General features: G+C 39.5%; 1 long non-coding RNA gene across 2 annotated transcripts; it reads left to right on the forward strand.

The window, feature by feature from the left end:
• On the forward strand, nucleotides 1,147–18,753 carry LOC110392693. Of its 2 annotated transcripts, XR_002434570.1 has the most exons (4): nucleotides 1,147–1,180; nucleotides 4,574–4,685; nucleotides 15,930–16,023; nucleotides 18,447–18,753. It is a non-coding gene; the product is annotated as an uncharacterized LOC110392693 (long non-coding RNA). The 2 variants fall into 2 exon arrangements; XR_002434571.1 differs by lacking the exon at nucleotides 4,574–4,685 and having other exon boundaries at nucleotides 1,152–1,180; nucleotides 18,447–18,752.

Below are 21,076 nucleotides of genomic sequence, written 5' to 3' on the forward strand. Positions count from 1 at the left end.
CCTTGTAACCACTGAAACTACTTAATTCTTCCAGACCTGAATACTCTTTTTATTAGAGCATTACAAGAAAATTAAGAGGCATATTCAGAAAGACTCTTAGCAGACTGCGAGCTTCTGCCTACAGGCACAGAGACAGAATCCTGCATGGAGTAGATTCAAAGCACCTAAAGACAGTTTCTTGCTACACATCACCCTGTGGAAGAGCCTTTATTGCTCCTGGTCATAAAGAGAATGCATGAGCATTCCCTCCCAAGGCTAATGTTAGCCTTTATGAATATCTTTCTTTGTTTCCCCAGAGACATCATCTTCAATCACTGTTTGGTTGTGGTGTGTTTTATTTTTTTTTTAATGGAAGTTTATTTTGTGTCTGAATGCAGAGCGTGAAACACTGAAGCACCAAACTTTTTTTCCACATGACATAAACATTTGCTTCCAAGTCATGAGTCTGTCAGTCATATTTTTGTCTGAAGGAAATATTTGCAACTGAAACAGCGGCCCCAAACATAAATAAGATTTATAATGGAAATGACAGCCTTGACTAAAGTTATGATCACATACCTTTAAATAAAAAGGTGCAGCCTTCCTGTTGTATAATCTACTACTGGTCCTGTTATGTGACTCAATTAAAGACCTACTTCAAGGATGTCCTTGTCATGCCTCCCAAAATATTAGGGTAATTTAGGAGTTCTCCAAGGAGGGACCTGTGAAACTGCAGACAGTGAGAAGCTGATTTTCAGAGTGCAATGTAGGAATTACACCTTTTCCCACCATAGAGATCAATTTATATCAGATACTTCAACAAATAATTTTGTTACAAATTGGTCTATCTAATAAAGTTTATCATAACTCTTCTCCCAGGTAAACAGGAAAAGGATGAGAGGTACTGGCCTTAAGTTGTGTCAGGGGAGGTTCAGGTTAGATAGATAGGTCAGATATTTGGAAACATTTATTCTACAAAAGAGTGGTGAGGCACTGGAACAGGCTGCCTGGAGAGGTGGTGGAATCACTGTCTGTAGCAGAAATGCTAAGTCATGGCTTGAAGCAGTGATGGAGCACGTGGTAGAAAGGCAGGGCCAACCCAGGGGAGCTCAGGTGCATGCAATTCACCTCATTTAAGGGTTGGCAGTGGATGTGAGGTTATCTCCTCTGGAGATCCCTGTTTACCTGAGGCCTTCTGAAGGTAAGCAGCTTCTTTCCTTTGTTTTTGTGTTAATGGCTGTTGCGTTTGAGCAAATTCTCGCTTGCTGCAGCCTTAGACCTTGCTGCTCTGCAATTGTTGCACTTTCATTGTCTTACACTGTCCCTGGAGGTGTTCAAGAACCGTGTGGATGTAGCACTGAGGGGTGATTAATGGGCACAGTGTGGGAAAGGGTTGGACTAGATGATCTCAGTGGTCTCTTCCAAGCTGAAGGACTATGATGCTATTCCATAAAAAACTGTAGTGGCTGGAATCATGGAGTCAAATGCCTGTGGATCTAGGAGATCTTTTAACCAGATATGGAGGAGCTGAATTCTACTTACGGTATCCCTATACTGCTGGGTGGAACTGCAGACAATTGTTTTCCTCTAATGCGAAACAGGAGAGCCAGTACTTAAAAGGCATGAGATGAGGTTCCCCAGGATGCCTCATTGATTGTTCTCATGAGGGAGTAGGATGTCAGCCATATGGGACAGAACAGGCAGGTGCGGGTCTAGGTGGGAAAGCAGTGCCCAGCTCCTGGTGGAGGTCAGGAGTGCAAGATGGGCAGTCAGGATGGAGGGAGGTGGGGAGAGAAAGAGGCAGAGAGCTAGGGGCAAGGTCTGAAGCAGGAACACAGGGCAGCAGTGACCATGTCCCACACTCATGCTATTTAAGTGACCTATGAATTCCCATAATGCCACCAATCTTCTTTTGGCTAGCTCTGAAGCATCTGGAGCACTCTGCTTCTTGCAGGTAATCATCTGAAAAGCAGGGGAAGTAACATATGAATATGAACACTGATGTGCAAGGACTCGTTTTAAATTTGTCAGGGGAACATTTTTCAGTGCCTTCCTCATTTTGTGCTCATAAAAAATTTGGTTGGTTTTCCATTTAAGATTGCTGCCTTGCAAGTCAAATAATAAAGGGTTCCAGAAGGTATGCAGTTATATGCCCCTGTGCCGATCAGCTGTATGTGTGCCATGGTTCAAATGAATTAAGGGTAGCTGGAAACCAGCTGGTTGTCCACCCTGTAATCACTCAAATGTCAGGGAACTGTGCCTTGAGAGTGTCACTGTGCTTTCATGGGAAAATCAAATTATAAATGGATGCATTCTTCCAGCAATGGTCATACTGAGCAGCTGAAGAGCTTTCCACTTGCTGAAATACATTTTCAGAATGCGTTTATTGAATCACTGTCAACACCACACCAAATGAAATCACAGACTTGAAGTTTGCTAGTGGATATGAAGCGCAAGTAGTTAATGTAAATAATCTGCCAGCAAATAACTTGGCTTGCTTTGAAATGTAATTGTTTCTCTCCCTTCAAAAGAATCCAGGGAGCTGGAAAAAAACAAGTTTGTTGTGGGTAGCCAGCAGATAGATGATGTCCTCAGTGCTGGACAGAGAAAAGGTCAGTTTGCACTAACAAGTGCTAAGGGAAAGAATTTCAGATTTCCCAGAGCTCAATTACTGCTCCTTTTTGCCAAAAGGAGTTTAAAATCAGTTTCACACTCCTCTGCCATTCTTTTAGGCAAGATTAATATAAAAATTAGGATGGCAAAAGCAGCTGTACCCTCTCTTTCAAAAAAAAAAAAAAAAAGTATTTCACTTGTAATTCTTGAAGTGATACCAGGGGAGCACTAAAAACTTCAGCAGCTGTGTCCTCTGAAGGTGACCAAGTCAATATTTTCTTGCAACATTGCTGTACATTTGGGGTTATAACATTTTTTTGTTGTGCAAAATAGTGGTCAAGAAACATGATTTGTGCAAATGGTGACATTGAATTCTCATCTAGGGTACTGCCAGCAAACCCCTGGGATTGCATCCTGCGGAGTTTCAGTTTGGTTTTTTGTTCCTTTACTATTTTGATGTGGCATTGCTAATGAGTTGTGAAATTTCTTGTGCTGAGCATTCAAAGTCTTTAGCACATTCCTACATTTGGCAGTTGTGGGAGAGGGTTACTGCAGAACTGTGTTTTGCCATCTGGTTGGTTTCCTTTTCAGAGGCCCTGCAGGGACAGGGAGATTGTAAATCTTTGCTTGGCACTTTCTAAGGGTTAACAAAGGAATTAAAAGCTCCATTAACACTGGTGAAGGATGACAGCCAGTCACTGTGCTTACATACATTGAGCTTTTGGACAGTATCCGAATGAAGGAGTTGAGACTAACAAAGCAAAGTGGAGGAGAACTAAAATTGAGTAGGTTTTGGAGGCAAAGAAAGTAGCCTTAAGGAGTGTGTGTGTGTGTGTGGACAGTGTTGAAGGATGTGACTACATACATGATGCTTGATAAACAAGCTGGAGTGAGGGGCAGAGATGATATGTCAGGATGAAGGAACCAGTTTATAATGTGGTACAGTACTGTTATGAAATAGCTTCAAAAATTGTTATTAACTCTGCTCAGTTTTTGAATCCCATTGTATATTTTTTGATGTAATAGATACTCATTGAAATCCCAGTCCTATTTTGGATGCTTACATAGCATGCTCAAGAGCCAGAGATATTTAAACCATTACTGGAACACAAACAACATTAAAAGAATGTTATTAAGCTTGTAAAGATGAATAATGTTCTTTAACGTATTTCTATGCATGTGTGTAATTTACTTGGTGTTTTGTTTTTCCTTGGTTTTTAGAAATATTTCCATCTTGTAGATTCATACTGATATTTGCATAGGTCAGCAGCAGCCTGGGACTTATTAAAACAGCTGAATATGTCACTTACACTAATGGAACTGCTACAGCTGTCAGCAGCAGTATTGGTATGAGCCCACAATAGTTTTACCAAGGAGTTTCATAGGCATTTATTAAACAACAAAGGAAGGAGAGACTCAGGACTCTGAGCTTCTGGTCCTGACTTAATGAGGTGGTATGTTCTAGGGGATATTTTCTCTAAGTTTGATCCTTTTCTAGCCCACCCCTTCTAGCTTGTCAGGGTTGATTTTTCCCAGATCTGGTTCTTTAACCACCTCACACTTGGCAGCCTGTACAGGTGGGATTCATTTCACCTGACTTCAGATTCTGAAACACAAATGTCTATGGCTGAGTTGGTTTTCTAATCTTCTGTAACCATGTGTAGGAAGGTGCACATTTGACCTGTTTTAGATGCCTATTTTAGGTTGAGAGGTTTAGGTTGTGTTTGCTTTTCTTGTCAGTGTTTATGAAGGACATATATGACTCTGTTAATTGAAATAACTACCAGCTGTCTCTAGTCCTACTGCATAATCTCCAAGCAGCAGTCCTTCATTGTTCATCTTGCTCCAATTTCAGAATTTTCCATGGGAGGAGTAGGATAGTCACAAGCTGGGATATAGCAGATCTTCTTCCTCCCCTTGCCTTCCTTGGTTCACCATTCTTGCTGTCACACAGTGTTCTTTTTTTGCACATCTTCCCTAGGTATCATTAGCTGATGACATTGCCTATGAGCATCAAAGAGAGAGAGAGGATCCTCGCTCCAAAGCCTCGCTCCGTCAGCCCTTCCCTGGCATATCCACTACAACCCTTTACAGTTAAGGCAGCTTCCTAACCATGGGCCTTGGGTGGGAGGAGATCACTCACGTTCTACCTCTGGCACAGAAATACTCTGGCAGCAGGAGAGGTGTGGGAGATATGCATCTATTCATCAAGGATGAATATTCAGCTATTGAATCCAAAGGGGTCATCTAATACTGTGCATTGTAGAAACTGCCTTTCAGCTTCATTTGAGTCCTGATGCCACTGAAATAGTATAACAAGAAGGAAGATTTACTTATGCAGGCTATAGTGTATAACTATCTGGACAGGTGATGCTGTGTTTTCTCAGTTCTATGTCTGTAAAGTTTTATAGAACAAACCCAAGTCTTTCTTTGCTTGAATTTTTTAGTCACTGATCTTATACGGATTTTTCAGGAAAAATGGTGCCCTTTATCCTAAAGTTGCTGTTCCTACTTGTTTAAAATCCAGAGTCCAAGCAAATCAAAATGTTCAAAATCTGTAAAAGTGGCAATATCTGTTTATTTTGAATGGAATCAGGTTTTGACCCTAGCAGAATACAAAGGCAAACAACCTTTGCCTTTTTGTGCTGATGGCTGTGCCAATTTTGAAAGAATAATAAACCTTGCTCAGTAAGAAATTACCGAAAAGATCCAAACTAGTGGTAAATTACCCAAAAAGGTAAGAAGAGGATGAGGAATCCTGGGGGGGAGGGGGAGGGGGAATCAACTGAATTATGTAACGTTTATGAGAACCATAAAATCACTTTTGCTGAGCAGAAGAGGCTTTAGAAGGTCATTATTCTGCTGGACTAATTCCTGCTCAGTGCCTTCTGGCCCAGCCCAGGATCCTGAGAGCAGCACGTAGGTTTGCCAGAAGGAAGCAGCTCAGTGTTCTGAAGGTGAGAGCATGGTGTTGATAAATGTAATCCTGCAGCAGGTGGTTGGAGAAAAAAATATGCGACTTCAGCAGATAAGTAATTAAGAATTTTTATAATAAGTAGCTTCAGCTTTCTAAGCAGCCTGTTAAGTCAAGAAAACGCCTTTATTATTCTCCTGGGGAAGAGAGTCACTGGAGGTGCTGTATACTGAAGCCAAACTGTCTCTCGTTTCCCTAAGTTGAGCTCAGTAGCCTCTAGCTGTCTCATTTCAGTCAGATCAAATACTGGAGCACCAGCATGTGCAACACTTGAATTGTGTGTCTGTCTCTAGCAGTTGCAATGCTTTAAGATCCAGGCACTCTTCATGCAGAAAGAATAACAGAGGATGACTTCCCCAGCAAACTACCTCAGTAGTTTCCTTAAGCTTCCGAGCACATTAGTGAAATAGTCCATTTTATGTTCCAAGGATAATTTTTCTAGTCAGATTTTTTTTTTTCAGAGCTCTTTAAATTTTAAAACATAAATTTAGTATGTTGCATTAATAAATCAGAGCTCTGTGGTGAAAAAAAATGAGATATGCTTATCTGTCAAAAAGATAAATCGGGACTTAATCACTAGGATAGAAGATATTTTCTCATCAGATGGCTAGAGAACTAATTAATGTTATCATTTGTAAACCAACCAAAGAAATACAACCACATTTGTAGTTGGAATGCGTAAATCTGATGGGAAAGTTACACTCATCATTTAGATTCTTTTGTCCCGTGTTTATAAATCAGTCTCTTAAATAAGATTTGAGCGTGGTCTATAAATCAGCACACTAAATTGAAAGTGTGTGGTTTCTGCTGATAAATAAGGACTTACAAGTGTTGGAGGTAACCAGATAGACAACAAATTCAAATTCCTAAATTAGATGATGGTTAACCATCATACATCAAAGCTGTAAATTAAGTTTATCTCCTCAGATGTTTGTGATTCAGAAAGCCCATTTTAAAGAAAAGGAGAAAAGCTCTGAATTTAAATTCAGTCCCCTCTTTAGCATACAAATAGAGTAAATCAACAAGACTGAAAGGAGCACGAGTATATTCTGTTGGAATGGCCCCAGTCCTAGCTTTTGTCCTCCTTTGTTTCTGAGGTTTGCAGCAAGTGATATACTGGTACAGGACTTACTATAACACTGTGGTTCGTGCTATTAAGCACATCTGCAAATCAGAGGATGTCTGGTTCTGTCCACAAAATGAATACATTCTGACGGGCGGAAGAGTATCAGACTTGCTTCTGTGGGTTTCCATCCTACCCCTCCCTTGCTCTGAGATCTGAGCAAACAATGAGAAGCTGAATACAACTCATGCCAGAAGGCAGCAGGTTACTAAAATACCCATGACATATTTATGCAAGAAACATGCTGTACAACATATGGGCTTTGGGAGCCTTTCCCACCTTCTGTCTGTGTGCATTTTTTTTTTAACTGTGAGAAAGCCTGGTGAAGAGATTTGCTTCACCAGGAAAATGAATTTAAATGCAGAATAAGATAAGGAAGCAATCAAAACCGGTGAATGTGTACAAATGCTTGAGCTTCAAAGCACTTTGCTATTTCTAGTGAAATACTTCTTGCAAATTTCAGGTCAGACCTACAAATGTCACCCTAGGTTAACAGGTGGAGAAACACCTGAACTGTAAGGATGGTGGAGCCAACGTGTTCAGAGGAGGCAGAGTTTGAGTGCTTGGCTGAACAAATACCTGTGATGCTTTGAATTGAAAACATAGCAGCAACATAGATCAAGTGTATTGACTATATGGTTGTGATTTGAGGCTCACTGGAAAGGCAGTGGCAACAGCATTAGAACTCAGTTATTTCTTGCTCCTGGCTTACTGTTGAGATCTTACCCTTTTCTGAACAGCTTGTCCCAGGCAACTTTCACTTACACAACAACTTTAAGCCCTTCACTTTACAACTGTGAAGAAATACATCAAAGTATTTTCATATTACATAGTATACAGGGAGAAGTTTTCTGCTCATTATTTCACATATATGAATTTAGATATGATTATATCTCCTGGGAGGAGGTCTCTGAACTGTCACACAAAAGATCAGAGTCCAGTAGACAAGTATATGAGCAGAGTTAAAATGCAAGTGGGTTTTGTAGCAAAATGAGACTTTAAATTTCTGCTAAACTTTTGCGTCTTTTACTCATTTGTTGTATCATAACCAACACGAAGCCATCCCCCAAGCCAGAATTTACTGTATTTTATGTAAAGTGGGATTTCAAAAGCCAGCCCAATTATTAATCAGATTTCCTAGGTGGTAGTCCTACAATATCACACTCTTGTGTAAGTCTGCACATTCAGGGTTAGCAGGAGCACAATTAGCGTAAGACAAATTGTCCTAATCACTGAAAGTAGTTTCGGTAAGTAATTCTGAACAGAATCTTCAATGATTTTTAAGACTCATGGGGAAGGAGTCTTAAGGAGGAAAAAAAAAAAAGGACTCTGCAGAGAATTATTCACTAGAAAGAGAAAATAAGTATCTTAAAAAAAAAAAAAAAAGCCATTCTTCAAATAAAACCTCAGTGTCAGTTAGAATGTGGCAAACTAACGATATTATTCACAGATGAATTTTTTTTCTTTTTTGGAGCTATTTCTATTACTGTTGGTTTCTGTATTTTACCTTTGAAACTGGACAGTATTCTTAATTTGAAGGTTTCTGGGCAACCACATGTGAAGAAATATGTTGGAAAAGATATCATTTACATTTATCTAATCAGCACACACGGATAAGCATCTCTGTCTAGGTAGCAGGAGGTGTATCATCCACAAATGCACTAACCTCACTTCACTGGGAAAGCCAAGAGTTCCCAATTCAGCAGGTGAGAGAAGCATTGCAATCTCTACATCCCTCAGGGAGTGGAATGACAATGGTGACTAGTGAGAGAGTCTTTCATCAGTGCTCTTAGATCTGTAGTAGTGTGTCAGCATCTGAATCTTTATGACGCTTCTCTAATTCTGGTAACTTGAGAGAAAGTCCAGCTTTTGGAAAAATTCTCTCTCTCTCTTTCTGGCTTACATGTGAAATGGCCAGGAAGGGCAAGGGAGATGTAAAAAGCAAAAACCACAAACTCATCAGTAAACAGTTTAACATTTCTAGCAAAATGTAAAAGAAAAATTTAAAGTGGAAGAGCAGTGAGGAGAGGAGAAGAGGATGGTGAACCTTGCTTCCAGAAGCCTGCTAAAGAGTCACCAGATTTGCATTTGAGTAATTAATATCTGAAGGGACTACTAACAAGAAAGGCTGTTTGATGCACTTACAGTGGACTTCTGTCTCAGTACTTGTCCAGCAGAGTCTGATGAAATACCCTGATGTATACTACGAAAAAGTAGAGTTAATACTGCAATAGAAACATGATAAGCTATTGCTTCAAATCATTGGAGTCAAACCATGACTCATAAATATCATATGCTACTTGCTATAACAGTGATTATGTCAGTTTTAATGCAAGTAAGGTGCTCCTATTTTCAAGGCTGAAAATTCAGCTGTCTGTGTTGTGTTAGAGAAGAGCTGCTTGAGTGAGTAGTGAAATATTCAGCACAGTGTGTTTCACTGCAGATGTAAAGTGATTATTCTCTTTATCTTTTGGCTTTTGCAACAGAGCAGATGATGTGGCCAAGCTCATAGCAAGCAAATATTCATCACCAGCTTGAGGTGGTGCTGTTGATTTCCATCTGAACTCTATGACATGAATACAGAAACCTACTTAAAATCAATGTCACATCTGAGCCCAGTATTGTCCCCAGTGCCAGTAATTCAAATCACTGTGGGTGTGGCTAAGAGCCCCTTCCATTTGGTCCTGAGCTTTAAGGCCAGGCACAGAGCTGGGCAACACTGCGTCACATCAAATTAAGCCACTTCACATAAGATATGACGCAACCTGGCATAACATGTTTGGAGGGTTGAAAGAATGTTGTCTGTGTGTCCACAGGCACTGTGCACCAAGCTACTAAGCCTTAGCAGGCAGTGATTCAGGGAATCAGTGAATAGGGCTTTTCTTCTCTCTGGGGTAGATTACATTATGGCATGGTCATGAATCACTTTTCACTTACTTTACATAAGTTGTACCAGGAGTCTTAAAATTCAGATTTCACGCCTTTAGTTATATTTTTGCACCTCATATAAATTAGCTACAGTGCAGAGAACTTGAACAAACCCTTGAACTCCAAAACCAGTGCAGACATCTAGGTTTGGAAAGCCACCCTTTTGGTACTAAATCAATGAAATCCAGTGTCAGCAAACTTGTACCTAAGATTTTTTACTTATATTAGAAAGTGGTTTATGCTTCTCACGTAGAGGCGAGCACAGGTGCAGACCTGCTTGTATGACGAGCAGGGAGAATGTGAGGGACTGAGTGGTGAGCTACTAAAATTAATAACAGTAGATTGTTTCCATTTTTCCTGTGACAGCATATGTGATACTTTATCAACTGACTTTTCTAAGCACCAGAGATGGTGTAACAGTGTCCTGTAACAAGATCAGTCCACGTTTTTTGAAGTGTAAAGAGCTCTCAGTCAGATTCCATTTGCATTGGTTTAATTCTTACTATAAATAACCTTCAAAATGAAAGATTTTGAAATAATCCAAATACCTTCCTGTTCAGAAAATGGCAAATCAATATACTTTGACAGCTTTGACATTTTTACCAAATGGAAATTGAGTGAAATAAACTCTGTCAACTCATGGATTCACATTAAAAAAAAAAAAAAATGTTTAAACTTACCTGCTTGCAATGATTTATTTTCTCTGCTGTTATGGTAAATTTACTGACTGTTGAAGTTACACCACTTTAATTATTTAAATATCTTTGCAGATAAATATCTTTGCAGATTGCATTGCAGCTGTGTATGTGATTATGACCACTTTTCTCCCCAGGATAACAGACTGATGAATGCAATGCTGTGAAGTTGTATGGGATGAAAAGTTGTACTCTTGGTGCCCCCAAATAATTCTTAGGATCTCACTGATCTCAGAGTTGCCCCATTTAGGCATGAATTCAGTTCAGTGCCACTGAGTTCTTGACACCCCGAGCAATTGCTATTGGACTCTCTTCTCTCCTACTGTGTTTGGTATCAATGCCTCATCTATTTATGGTAGAGTACCTACAAAAATAATCCAATCTCTGACTCAGATTGAGATGCTTCAAAAACAGAATATTTTTGTCATTACATGTTTAGATATCTGCCTCTTTGATCACCCACAGCAGCGAGCTCCGGTGTGAATCTTCTCAAATGAGCAAGTGAGCATGCTTAAGAGATTGTTGTATTTAAGACAGGCTGAAATTCAAGCTGAATCAAGCCAATTTTACCATCATCTTTTATCAAATGTAGAAATCAAAAACTTTGCATGAAACAGAGGTGAACTATACAAGGCTGGAAGCTTTTTTTATTATATACATTTATATGACACATTCGCTACACATCAAAATAGAGATATAGCCATAGATCAGCTTATTGTAATACTTAGGTATGAAATATGTTCCTTTTTATAATTAGTTGGTTCTATTTATCTTTTCAAGGCAGTTATGTATGCAATGACATCACTAATTTAATAGATAAGTGGAAGAGAAAAATGTTTCTATTTTCATCTAATCATGAATACTTCCTGGTTACTCATCTAGTGACAGCAAAGCAATAGTATTATTTTCTTTTAAAGATTAGAGATTCAGTGTATTCTGACAAAACATGGCTAGTTCTGTCACGCTGAAACCATCATTACCATATATACTTCCAGTCTGCTGTTCCATAACCAACAGCTCCGAGACAACCTATGTAAAGAGCAGCCATAGATAATAGCCCCAGTAAGGTTATCCTGCGCTGCATTGAGCTATCACTGTCCATTGCTAGTGTGGTGTTCACCCTTTTATGAACCAGTAGACTAAAATACTTTTAACTATTGACTGAAGGCTTAACATTTTTAGATGTACCAAGATTTAACAGTGTCCACTAAAGCCGGCTGCACACGCTTCACACTTCCCTAATGCCTATTCTGTGCTTTCCTAGTGGTTAAAAAGACCAAGGGAAGAAACAGAGACAAGTGCCAATGTACTGAGCTTTCTGTCATCTGGCTGGATGAAAGGGCACACTGATAGATGGTGAAATATAATTCTTATAAATCTTTTAACAAGGAAGGCAGGAGATGCAATAGCTTTTAGACTACACTTTAAACCAACATAGAAGCAAAATGAATAGCACATTACTGACACAGTACAAGGAAAGAAAATGCAAATCCCCCAAACCTCTGGATAATTAGTAATTCACCCAGCTCTGCACTCTTTTTAAATGTTGAATTAACTGCGTACATGGAATTCTGACTAACCTTTAGATTGCTGCCAACATTTTTCTCCACTTGTATTTTCTTTGGATAGATTTCTGTCATGGAAAAAAAATATTTCACATATCAAATATCTGTCTCTGCTATTGTAATTTTCTGCAATTATCCTAAACTGAGTGACTCCAAAGTGATTTTGCTACCTGAAAAATATGACTTCAAAATATATTTAATGACATTTTGATAGCGGGAAAACATAAAACTTAGAAATACAAGTAGTCAGCTTACAACTGTGAAGAAAGTAGAGCAAATCCCACCTTCTAAGTACAAGAAAATTAGTGATTAATTGTCAGCAAACAGCCAATTTGCCAAGGGAGCTGTTCTAGACATACTGCAGTACTCTGTTTTTTGTGTTGGTTTTTTTTTAATACAGTATTGATTTTCTAAACAATTGGATGTGGTCTATATTAGCGATAGCCTGCATGAAGGCAGCCATTACATGGGATAACACTCTACGGAAATTCAGGCTTTTGCCTATGGTAGTTAACTGAGAAACTAAGTTGAAAGGAGAGTGGTGGTGATGATGGTATTAATTTTTGTTAATTTGTTGCTCTTGTTATTTGTAATAAGTGACCTTAAAGTCAACATTACTTACACATTTTCATGTGCTTTGGGAGTAGGGGAAAGAATGAATAGTGAATGAATAATCATCCATCCTTTTTATTTATTTAAGGGCCAGTAGTTCTGCAACTGGAGCATATATGGGATGCAATTCATCAACTTAACTTATCTAAGCATGTGTTTACTCCCTACTGGAATTATACACACTGAAAATTAAACATGCATTCAAAGACTTTGGCTAAATTGGTATATTTAAAAGAGCTTTAGTTCTTAAGTAGGAGATGGCAAGAATATTTCAACATATCCGAACTTAAAAAATTTGAACTTGATCTTCGTATTTTCCCCTAAAGCAAGTAGAATACTGGCCAATTGATTATTTGCTGTAGATGTGAGGAGTAATGTGAGATTGTATTAAATTCTGATGTTACTAGAAAGATTGAAAAAAATTATTTCAAACTTATGAAAGGAAATATGAATGTTAAAATGACGTAGTACAAAAAATATTGAAAGAAAACTATATTTTAAATGTATTTCACTGCAGACTCTTTCTCTCATCCTTTTACGCACTGATATCCTCCATTCAACACTATTTGCTGGTGCAGTCCCACTTCTCCCCGCTCCTTTTTAATAAGCATATTGCTTTTCCAACACTTTTAATATATAAGTTTAGTGAAAGGGTTGTGTTAGTCGTTGATGGTTATAAATACATTGCTATTATTCACCTTGCTACAGAGTGAAAGGCAGTGTTTTTTAATGCTGCAACCACTATTAATGGCGTGTCATTTCTTGTATTGTGTTCCAATCTATTTCCACAAAAAATATTTTTTTATCTCCTAGTTGGTTGTTTTATTATATAAGTGCTATGGTTAATAGATTTGAGGAACCATAACCAGTCAATATTAAAAAATAATAATAATGGAAAAAAAAATTCTTATTCCTATTTTCTTTAAAATATGTTCAATTTAAGGGTTACTTACAGGTACAGGGTGTGAAAATCTCCAGGATGGGAGATATTCTGATATGAAGACACAAATTATGTCCATAAAAGTGATTTGCAAATGTTTGATTTCTGTACTTCAGTCTGAGGTACTTAATTCAGACCTCTACACTCGCTTTTTTTTGTAATCATTACCTGTAAAATCTATAGGTTTAAGTAAGACATTATTTATAGAGAGGATCATTCTCCTTAGAACTGCAGCCAGAAATCTAGAACAGCAGCCATGCAATTCTCAGTGTTTGCAAAACTGAAATATATTGTGTGGTGTTTGGGGCAAGGATTGTTTCTCTGGGAATTTGTTTTTACCTGAATGCATACCATGCATGAAACACATGATCTTTTTAGAATCTACTGCTAAAAGAACAATGAAAGCAAAGGGACTGCCAGCTGCTAGGCTCTGTCTTTCGACTTGGGTATTTTGACATTTGTAAATTGTTGTCTTCTAGTTTTGGTACTGGTTGTAGAGTACATAGTTTATTGTGATGTCTCAAAGGCTGTGTTTGGATGAACTTAGTGGAGCTATTAATTACTTTCTATATTTGCTACTATTAAAACCATTTGCTTAAGCTTTGGAATTAAAAATGAAAATAAGAGATTAATCTGCCTAAGTACTTAAAAGGTTTAAAGGAAAAAGAGCTTACATCACTGTTTAGTGTTTCTGTGACCTCCAAAGGACAGATAACACCAAAGACCAGCAAAATCAGAGGTTTACTGAAATATATAAATGTATTGAGACATCTAAGTGTATAAAAATAAGCTTTAGTTAGGTCAACATCACATTAGATTTTGTTTCCACAGTAGGATATTTTCCGTATTGAATATATTTTTTAAATCTATAATTTTCATCATAAAAATAAAAACTATCAGCTTCCATACAAACCACAGGTGTCCAACCTTTTGACTTGCCTGGACTGCACTCAGTGAAATGGAATCGTTTTGGGCTACATATACATAGGTTGATCTGAAAGTAATGCCTCTTATTTATTTCCCTGGAAACTACAACCAATACGAAGAGCACAATAACCCTATTTAATAGATAAAAATTCTCTGCTACAGAATGCTATTTTTCAGTGCAGTCATGTGCATTTTCACTGTGACAACCAAGATCCTGGATGCTGCACTTGTAAAAGTCTGCATGGATTGAGGGCATCGCCACTATTACCTGCCCTGCTGCCTGCAAGTGGAGCCACCTGGATGTGGAGCTGCTGCTGTCATTGGGGCAGAACCAGTTCTGAAGCCATATGAAGGGCTGAGCAGCAATTAATCAGTTAGACTGGCTACTGTTGCCAGACAGCTCTAGAGATTCCATAACTGAAGACACAAGGATTAAATCCATGGTAAAATGGCAGAGCTCTGAGAGGTCATAGCCAGGTTCTTCTGCTACCTGAAGTAATTTGCTTAGGCAGATGGATAAGGTGTACAGCTGCACCTCTAAAGATGCTTTTGGATACTTCTATATATTTTGGGCCCCTCACTGCAAGAAAGATGTGGAGGCCCTGAAGCATGTCCAGTGAAGGACAACGAAGCTGGTGAGGGGTCTGGAGCACAAGTCTTATGAGGAGCGGCTGAGGCTGCTGGGATTGTTCGGTCTGGAGAAGAGGAGGCTCAGCGGAGACCTTATCACTCTCTATAACCACCTGAAAGGAGGTTGTAGTGAGCTGGAGGTCAGCCTCTTCTCTCATGTAACTAGTGATAGGACTAGAGGGAATGGCCTCAAGTTGCACCAGGGGAGATTCAGGCTGGACATTAGGATATTCTACTTTTCTGAAAGAGTGGTCAGGCGCTGGAATGGGCTGCCAAGGGAGGTGGTGGAGTCACCGACCCTGGAGGTGTTCAAGGAACGTTTAGACATTGTGCTGAGGGACATGATTTAGTGAGAACTATTGGTGATAGGTAGACGGTTGGAATGGATGATTTTGTAGGTCTTTTCCAACCTTGCTGATTCTATGATTCTATATCCCATATAGCTCAAAAGTCCTTGAACTCATAGTTCATATAAAAATCACACTCCTAGATGAGTAGATATCTATGCACTCTCCACTGCAAGCCACACAAAACTTGTTTTGTTTGTGTATCAATCTAGGTGGATTTTTTTGTTGTTGTTTTGGCTTTTTTTTTTTTTTTCCGGAATGGGTTTTAAAAAGTTTAAAAAGATGAAGTGACAATAATTGTTCACAAATGTGTCCACCCTCAAAAGTGACTTGAGGAAGGAATGACTGCAAAGCGAGGGGTATTTCTCTCTGGCAAGAGAGGTCTGACAAAAGTCTGGTAAGGAGACATGATAAGACTTGTGATTGCAGCTGTATACATTCCGTTTGAAAATTCACAAGTAATGTATGTATGTTGACTGAAAAAGGACTTGCCAATATACCAAAAAATTGATGATTTTGTTTGCAATCTTGAAACCTATTATCCATTTTCTGTGTCAAAATAGAAAGCACAGCTGTGTATTTTCCCCTATTCGCAGGACTGTGTTTAGCCAATACATCAAAATCCATAAACTTGCCATAACTTGAGTCAGCACCACGCCATGCCCCCCCTGTGTCCTGGTTCCAGCCCAGGTAGGTTTGTAGCACAGCAGTGCTTGGTTGGTGCTTAGGGGCTGGGCTGCTGCCACGGTGGGCAGGGGGTGGCTGCAGAGTGAGCTGGGCCATGCTGCATGTGGCTCATGGGCTGGGTGTTGAACATGCCTGATATAAATTATACTTAAAATAAAAGACTGAGTAAAACTCTAATTTGAGGTTCATCCTTGATACAGCAATGAGCAAGTGCATATTCTTCACTCATCTCCTTCAGCAAAACTTCATACATGTCTTGATTTCAGTGGATTTTACCTTGTGCTGAGATTTATATTCTCCATAAGAGTTTTAACATTTAATATCTGCATACAAACATTCAGGTTTACTTGTTAGGAAAATAAAGTCGTTCCTTCTGCGCTTCGTAACTGAAGTCTTAGTGTTAATTGTTGACAATATTTCAGTAATTCCTAAACTTTTTTTTTCCATTTAGTTTATTGGTGCAGTAGAATGTGTGGGTAGGCATAGGGAGGTTCTAGGTTCCCACCGAGGACAAAAAATGGTCCTGTCCGTATCATAAAAATCATGGGAACAAAAAGACTCGCCTTTTCCACTTTGAGCACAAGCATGACATGGCCAGACTTCATTTTCAGCTTCTCTCGGGGCCAGGATTGGTGACAGTGCAGTGGCCTTTGATGCTCTGAGCTATACATAGCATCTGTAGGTAGACATGTTCGAAATTGGAGGAGGTGCTCTGTAAATCACTCTGTTCATTAGTGAATGGTAGTTAAGGAATGGCACTTTACAGCCTCATGCATCAGCCGTGTACTGTGCTGATTTGTGAGCCTAGATTACCAAGTAAGTATCAGTACCAAGTGAGTATCAGTACTGCTAGACTGAAAATTTGTCCTCTTTCCATTTGACCTGAGATCTGAGTGATACAGGATTTACAGCTCCACAGTGGGTCTATTCACAATTAACTCAAGGCAGTATGTGTGGCAATATGCAAAGCAGGAAAGCCAGGCTATTTCTGGTCAAATTACAATCTGAAGCATGCCCGAAGTGCTCCTAACCACGCACTGTTGCAAGGTATTAAAGAACATGTGTTTTTAGGTTACCTACATGCTCAGAATGCATGGAGGAATTTGATTTCAATTAAATTTTTGCTTTATAAACACACATTTCCATGTCAGATACCATTGTGTCAGACTGTGCCTCTGCTGCCCTCTGTCACACAGCCACAAAATGTAATGGATTGTTGGTGGAAAGGTTCAAACCCTACTGCCATGCCACCAAAATCCACCTCTGATGTCATGGGCCAGCATCATAAAATAGGAGGTATTACTTTTGGAGCAACCCACATTCATTAAAACATGATAATTATGTGAAGTTATACTCATATTTTGAAGGCCCCAGCTTAGCTACATGTTTCTTTCCTCTTTCTTTTGCATAAACCAGACTCATAAAACTCTTTCCAGTGCATTTTTTTTTGGTGGGTAAATAATAGCAAGTCAATATCAACCATCTGTTGAACATTAATAGTTTTAATCTCAGCGCATCCAACAATGCCTGGCTTAGCAGTCTTTTTCACTTAGTTGCCAATATAAGTGGGATAAGCTTGATAATTGACCAGAGTATGTAATTGGTTGCTGCAGGTGGAAATGTACTGCTTCTTATTGTAAAAGAAGTTCCTTCAGAGACTGGAGGATTTGGTTTCTAAAAATGTAAATTGTTTTGTCTTTGGAGAATCTGGCCTTTGAGACACTGATGAAGACTAATTGAAGGAGGAAAGTAAGGGTGCATTGAGGAGAATGAAATCTGAGCTTTAAGCTGGCTATAAATTGCTGACATCATATCTTTTCTCCAGACCCAGTTTTCAGCAGCAGCTCTGACAAAGGACAGTGAGTGGTAGCAGAAACTCAAGGGCAAAACAGGTGCCTCCAAGAAAGTGTCAGGGCTGTCATCTAAAAGCAGTAACCAGGTTCTTGTGTTTGCTGGCAACTGAGAATGCAATATGGGAAAAAAGAACTGTCATAAACACTTGTGTTAGTTTTAGACATTATGTTTGGATTGTTGCACAAGGAAAGAGGGGAAACAGGCACCTTCTATCCCAAGTTGAACAGCAATGTGAAATTCTGCTAGCTTTTGAAGGGACAGTAGAGGCTTAAAGCTCAAATACAAATAAGGGAATAACTGCTTAATTTTCTCACCTTCACAAATTAATACTTAACAGAGAGGTAGTTTTTTGTAGAATCCAGGCTGGCACAATTTTTTTCACGCACATATTAATATTGCAGTTAAAAAAAAAAAATCAGATCTATGCCATGTTTTAATGTTCAAAATGCCTCAGTGTTCAAATGTCGGAAGGGAACCATCTTCAAGATTATAACAGGGATACTTCACTTGTGGAAAAAACTCTCATGACTACCTGAAATTTTCTCTCACATAGCCATGTGTTATCTTCACAGTGAAACTCGGGAGCTAAAAATTAATGGAGGAGACCCAAAGATGCCAGAAAAGTTGTTGTTCTGAATATGGGAACAAGATATATGACCTTCCTGTTGTCTTCGGGAATGACAGACTGGTGAAGTATGCTAATGGAGCATCAGAAAGGTGCTATGCGAGCTATTAACCCAGAAAATAAAAAAGTGTTATCTGCATCTTAATGTTATGGATGATAGCAGCCTTTGAAGATGATTTTAAAAAACAAGTTTTTGAAGTTTTGCTACTTTATTGTAATGGATGACTTCACAATAGAGTCACAGCTGTAGCAATAACTGGCAGTGATACTTACATAGGGTTGGGCAAATACAGCCTGCAGGTTTTTCTGAGCTTTTTGTTTTCTAGAGATTTTGTGGCACTCATCACTGCAGTATCTAAGTATCCTCTGGTTAATTAGATATGCATGGCAGGTTCCTTACTGGGAGCCTGCTTCCTAGCTGAAGATGTTTTGCTTTGGATAAACGTAGGCATTTTCACTCTTTTCCATCCCCCATTAATTTTATGATAGTGAGAAAGCTTCTCTCACAGAGGCTCCAGCAGTGTACCCTGAATGTCATCATTAGTATGGAAGTTAATTTTTCAGCAAAATATTTTGTCTGAAATGATATATTTCTTGCATTTTCATACTTTAATGTAGATTCCTTAGCTTAACTTTTGCCACAAGATTGCAACTATCTTGATAAATAATAACCAAAGAGTTGGTTAGTTGTACCTTAACTTGCTGAAGCTGTTGAAAGAAAACCTTGTGTCAGCATTAAAAGTGTGCAAGATTCCAGCAGAGAAGTCAAGGCACAGCAGCAGCCTAGACTATTGACATGCCATGTATGAACTTACTTCCACTTCTATCCCAGATACAATAAGTGCCACAACACAGCTTGGGCCTTCTGTCGCAGGAACATTGACTGGGATGGGATCTGTGAGGCCTTCCAAGATACTCTCAGCTGAGAGACTTGTGTCTGTGTTAAGAGAAAGCCTAATTCTAGTAGGACCTCAAAGCACAAGCACCATTCACAAAGCATGGGAGCAGCTCCTTCATACTACTACTCTATTGCAGCTCTTGGTACTTCTGTCTTGCCCATGTGAAGGCCTGTTCTGGTCTGTAGAGATTTTTACACTGCCTTGGTACACTACCTTATAACTTCAGTGATAATCATAGAATCATAGAATGGCTTGGGTTGGAAGGTGCATCAAGCTCCAGCCCCCCTGCCCCAGGCAGGGCCGCCAACCTCCACATCTAATACTAGACCACGCTGCCCAGGGCCCCATCCAACCTGGTCTTGAGCACCTCCAGACACAGAGCATCCACAACCTCTCTGGGCAGCCTGTTCCAGCACCTCACCACTCTCTTGGTAAAGAACTTCCCCCGATATCCAACCTAAATTTTCCCTCCTTCAACTTAAAACCATTTCCCCTTGTCCTGGCATCTACCCTTGTAAAGAGTTGACTCGCCTCCTGTTTGTAGGCTCCCTTCAGGAACTGGAAGGCTGCAGTGAGGTCACCCCACAGCCTTCTCTTCTCCAGGCCGAACAAACCCAGCTCCCTCAGCCTGTCTTTGTAGGGGAGGTGCTCCAGCCCTCTGATCATCTTTGTGGCCCTCCTCTGGATCCTCTCTAACAGCTCCCTGTCTTTCTTGTGTTGGGGGCCCCAGACCTGGACACAGTATTCCAGATGGGGCCTCATGAGGACAGAGTAGAGAGGGGCAATCACCTCCCTCGCCCTTCCGGCCACCCCTCTTCTGATGGAGCCCAGGATACCATTTGATTTCTGAGCTGCAAGAGCACACTGCTGGCTCATGTTAAGTTTTTCACCTACCAGGATCCCCAGGTCCTTCTCTGCAGGGCTACCCTCAAGGATTGCTCCTCCCAGTCTGTACATTTGCCTGGGATTCCTCTGGCCCAATTGCAAAACCTTGCACTTTGCTGTGTTGAACCTCATTCTTTTTGGGGGGATGACAGTGTTATAGCTGAAACCTCTGATTTTGTTTTGCTGGGCTTACAATGATTTATGTATTTATTCATAATAGTTTTCATAATAATAATTTTATCAAAAGATGTTTCCTACTGGAACTGATCTCCACCAACTGCATTTATCAGAGAATTGCATGAACAGTGAAGAGATGAAAAATCCTTTTTTATAAATGGTACAATAACATTAGTGACCACATTTTTATAAAATCTGTCAAAGTTTTGTGAATCATGTAGAAATTAGTAAGCCTGCAACCTGTTTGTAGATGGCCTGTGAAGGCTGTTGAATACACTACTTTCAATGGCCAATTTTACCAGCCTTAGTTCAATCAGCACAAGAATTCTATTTCTGAAAGCTAAGACAACTTGGACACGTTATCCAAATTTCTTTCCAACGTGTTGGAAGCAAAGCAAACTGCTGTGTTTACTGAAGAGGACAGCTTTGCAGTGAGAGTTTATTTTTATTCCTCTTCTTACTCAGTTACAGGGAAAGATTCTATAATTATCGACTATCTTTTAGTGGTGATTTACTTGTGGGAAGATTGATTAGCACAATCAGTCACTCTAAAGCAATTTTCATCACCAAATATCAGATGGTTTCTTCTCCTACTTGAGTAGCAGTCCTGCTGCAA

The sequence above is a fragment of the Numida meleagris genome, chromosome 1 (assembly GCF_002078875.1).
Source record: "Numida meleagris isolate 19003 breed g44 Domestic line chromosome 1, NumMel1.0, whole genome shotgun sequence".
Taxonomy (NCBI): Eukaryota; Metazoa; Chordata; class Aves; order Galliformes; family Numididae; genus Numida; species Numida meleagris.